Here is a 4,367-nt window from a genome sequence, read left to right on the forward strand (position 1 = left end):
AGACAATCCCTGCTCAATGACGGGCTCACGGTCTAATCGGGGGAGACAGACCGCAGAGCAAAACAGAATGAAATAAAAACAAGACAACATTATCACCATAAATAGAATCAAGGGGATGTACACCTCATTAACAAAATAAATAGGGTAATAATATATACAAATAAGCACAGTGCTGAGGGGAGAGGGAGGGGAGGGGGAGGAGTAGAGGATGGGATGGGGAGGGAAGAGGGGACAGAGGGAAAGGGGGCTCAGCTGAGGGGAGGTGAAGGAGGAAGGGGAAGGAGCAGAGGGGGAGCAGAGGGAAAAGGGGGGAGCTCAGTCTGGGAAGGCCTCTTGGAGGAGGTGAGCTCTCAGTAGGGCTTTGAAGAGGGGAAGAGAGTTAGTTTGGCGGAGGTGAGGAGGGAGGGCGTTCCGGGACAGTGGGAGGAAATGGGCCAGAGGTCATCTGCTGGACAGGCGTGAACAAGGGACGGTGAGGAGGTGAACGGCAGAGGAGCGGAGCGTACGGGTTGGGCGGTAGAAAGAGAGAAGGGAGGTGAGGTAGGAGGGGGCAAGGTGATGGAGGGCTTTGAAGCCAAGAATGAGGAGTTTTTGTTTCATGCGGAGGTTACTAGGCAAACTGGAGGTTTCTAAGGAGGGGGTGACATGCCCAGAGCGCTTCTGTAAGAAGATGATCCGGGCAGTGGAATGAAGAATAGACTGGAATGGGGAGAGACAGGAGGAAAGGAGATCAGAGAGAAGGCTGACACAATAATCCTGGCGGGACATTATGAGAGCATAATCGTGGTATTTGTTAAGCACTTATTTTTTGCAAAGCACTGTTCTATGCGCTGGGAAGGATACAAGGTGATCAGGTTGTCCCACGTGGGGCTCACAGGGATTAAATTTAATCCCTATTTTACAGATGAGGTCACTGAGGCACAGAGAAGTTAAGCGACTTGCCCAAAGTCACACAGCTGGCAAGTGGTGGCCGGAATTAGAACCCATGACCTCTGACTCCCAAGACTGGGCTCTTTCCCCTGAGACATGCTGCTTCTCATCCACTTCTCATCCACATCCTGCCCCTGGCCTGGAATACCCTCCCTCCTTATATCTGACAGATAATTATTCTCCTGCTTTTCAAAGCCTTATGGAAGGAAGGCTCATCTCCTCCAAGAGTCCTTCCTTGACTAATCCCTCATTTCCTCTTCTTCCACTCCCTTCTGTGTTTCCGTGACTTGCTCCCTTTATTCACCCCCTCCTCCCCCCCCCCCCCCCCAGCCCCACAGCACTTACGTACATATCTGTAATTTTATTTATTTATATTAGTGCCTAGACTGTAAACTCATTCTAGGCAGAGAATGTGTGTGTTATATTGTTATATTGTACGCTCCCATGCACTTAGTAAAGTGCTCTGCACACTATAAGTGCTCCATAGAGATGACTGACTAACTCTGATTCCTAGCTAGACTGGTGCTCTTTTCACTATGCCACGCCGCTTCTCATAAACTTGGAGAAGAGTGGGGGGCCTGGTGGAGGTAAGAGCCACTCGGTGCTGCAGACTGACTCAATCAAACAATGGCCCTCATGGAGAAGTAGGCCTGGAACAGTGCTCACAGTGCTCCCCTGTGGCTGGATTAATTTGTCCCTGGCCCTGGCAGGCTCACAGACACCTCACGTGGCAACACGAGAAGCAGTGTGGCTCAGTGGAAAGAGCACGGGCTTTGGAGTCAGAGGTCATGGGTTCGAATCCTGGCTCGGCCACTTGTCAGCTGTGTGACTTTGGGCAAGTCACTTTGCTTCTCGGTGCCTCAGTTACCTCATCTGTAAAATGGGGATTAAGACTGTGAGCCCCACGTGGGACAACCTGATTCCCCTGTGTCTACCCCAGCGCTTAGAACAGTGCTCGGCACATAGTAAGCGCTTAACAAATACCAACACCTGCTCACCAATCACCTGCTTGCTGTAGGGGTTTCCATGGACTCTCCCTTTCAGCAGGGAGGGAAAGGGAGAGAGAAAGAAGAAAAGAGAAGGGAAGAGAGGGAAAGAGAGTGAGACACAGAGTCAGAGATGGAAAGGCAAAGGGAGGCAGAAAGACAGAGGAAGGCACAAATATACAGTGAAAAAGAAACACATTTATTTCCCCTGAGCTTCATCATCACATAGTGGTTGCACCCATCCTGTTCCAGTGAATAGCCTTCGTGCCAAATCAATTCCCCAACAAGCAATGTTCAAAGCCCGTTATTCTCCCCAAGGATATTACAGCATCAAACCGTAGCTGGGCACCAATCTGTGAAATTAGCAACTTTTGGTTTTTTTTTATAAACTTCAGCCGACTCATCTCTGCAGTTCTTCCTCAAACAGGAGTGTTGTTTTTTATCTCATTTTCTAGAGGCTACAGAAAGTTTGAATCCAGGAGGGGTGTGAGGCCACTGTGAAGGTTGTGAAGGTTGTATGTGTTAGGGCTTACTATTAGTGTGTAAGGCACTGTATTAAGCACTGAGGTAAGCTGCAAGCTAATCAGGTTGGATACAGTCCATATCCCATGTGGAGCTCACAGTCTTGATCCCCATTTTACAGATGCACAGAGAAATGAAGTGACTTGCCCAAGGTCACACAGCAGGCAGGCGGTGGAACTGAGATTAGAACCCTTGTCCTCTGACTCCTAGGTCTGTGCTCTTTCCAGTACATCAGTTCTGATGTCAAGTCTCACTGCATTGGGAAAAAGGCTAGCGTGTCAATGACTGAAGGTCAGGGATCTGTGTCTACTGACATTATTGCACCCTCCCAAGCACTCTGAACAGTTTTTGGCACAGGGAAAGCGCTCAGTACATACTTACCCATTGAGGAATAATGTCTGCAATAGTGTCTGCAAGCCAGGGACTCACCCTAAAGCCTCCTAGCTCAGAAGGTGGCTTAATGCAAAAAACCCAAATCTGGGAGTCCAAAGCTCTGGTTCTGTTTTCAGCTCTGCCATTCGCCCGCTGTATGACCTTAGTCAATTCACTTAACCTCCCTGTGCCTTCATTTCCTCATCTGTAAAATGGGAGTGATAATAATTATACTATCCGTCACCCTTTACTAAGTGGAGATGTTCCGAGGATAAACTGAGACAACTGATGTGAAAGTGCTCAGGAAAAAATAAAAATGCCGTGCAAATCCAAGGGCATTTTTAGGGCTGCAGAATCGGAAAGCTAGTCTCTATGGAAACCCGCAGGCATTTCAAGGCAGGTTGTGACTACCTGTCAAGGAAGGATGCATGGTTAATTCCTGCTCAGCGGGAACCTTGAAGATGCCTTTTTCATGGGCCTCTGACCCGATCGCCTTGTCTAGAGCCCTGACAGCTGTCAGTTGGGGTCTTGAGTGTTATCAGTTCATTCAACTGTATTTATTGAAAGCTTACCGTGTGCAGAGCAGTGTACTAAGCACTTGGGAGAGTACAATATAACAATAAGCAGACACACTCCCCATTCACAATGAGCTTATATCTGGAGGAGAGTGAAGCATGAGATTAAAGGGAAAATCAGTCAGCCAGGAGGCCTGGCTTGGGTATCCATAGGGCGTCAGACCCGAGTACCAGCCCTCCTGGATATGCCTTTCAGGGGAAGACAAAAGTCTCTATCTTCAAAGGGTTTCTAATCCATTACAAAAAACAAGACAGATGTTCTCTGTCATTGAAATAGTAATAGTAAAGCTGTTTTCGTTAATTATAATGATATTTAGCCCATACTATGTGCCAGGCACGGTGCTAAGTGCTTGGAAGAAACGTGATGATCTGAATGGAGCCATCTCTGTCCTACAAAGGGACACAGGGACCAAGTCAAAGGGAGGAGAGGTACTGAATCACTGTTTAACAGGTAAGGAGAAACTGAGGCCCAGGGAGAGAGAAGAGAGATAGAGGAGAGAGGAGAGACAAAGGGAGGGAAAAAGAAAGAGAAAGGGAGCGAGAGGGGGAGAGAAAAGAAGAGAGAAAGAAATAAAAGGAGAGAGAGAGAAAGAGAGCGCGAGAGAGAATTAACCTGGCTCCTGATTCCTCAGATAAGGTAGACCCAATAGCATATGGACAAGGATCGAGAGCAAGGATCGCAGATAGGTAAGTAGTGCAGCCCTTCAGAGAGATAGGAGAGAAGGAAATCAGTTCAGCCTGGTTCAATTCCTGTTGATGATGTCCATGTACAATTACAGCCAATTAGAGGGAGGTAGAGAATGAAAAGCATTTGGCCTGGAGCTGGGCAGTGGTGGGAGGGTCACTGCGACAATCTCATTTCCCACCAGGCAAATGCAATTACAGGGCATCACTTACCCCACCCGCTCAGAAGGGCTGACACATAAATGGCCCTCGCAGGGAACGTGAGGGTGCGTGTCTGTGTGTGTGTTTGTGTGTGAGT

This window comes from Ornithorhynchus anatinus, chromosome 4, assembly GCF_004115215.2.
Source record: "Ornithorhynchus anatinus isolate Pmale09 chromosome 4, mOrnAna1.pri.v4, whole genome shotgun sequence".
Classification (NCBI taxonomy): domain Eukaryota; kingdom Metazoa; phylum Chordata; class Mammalia; order Monotremata; family Ornithorhynchidae; genus Ornithorhynchus; species Ornithorhynchus anatinus.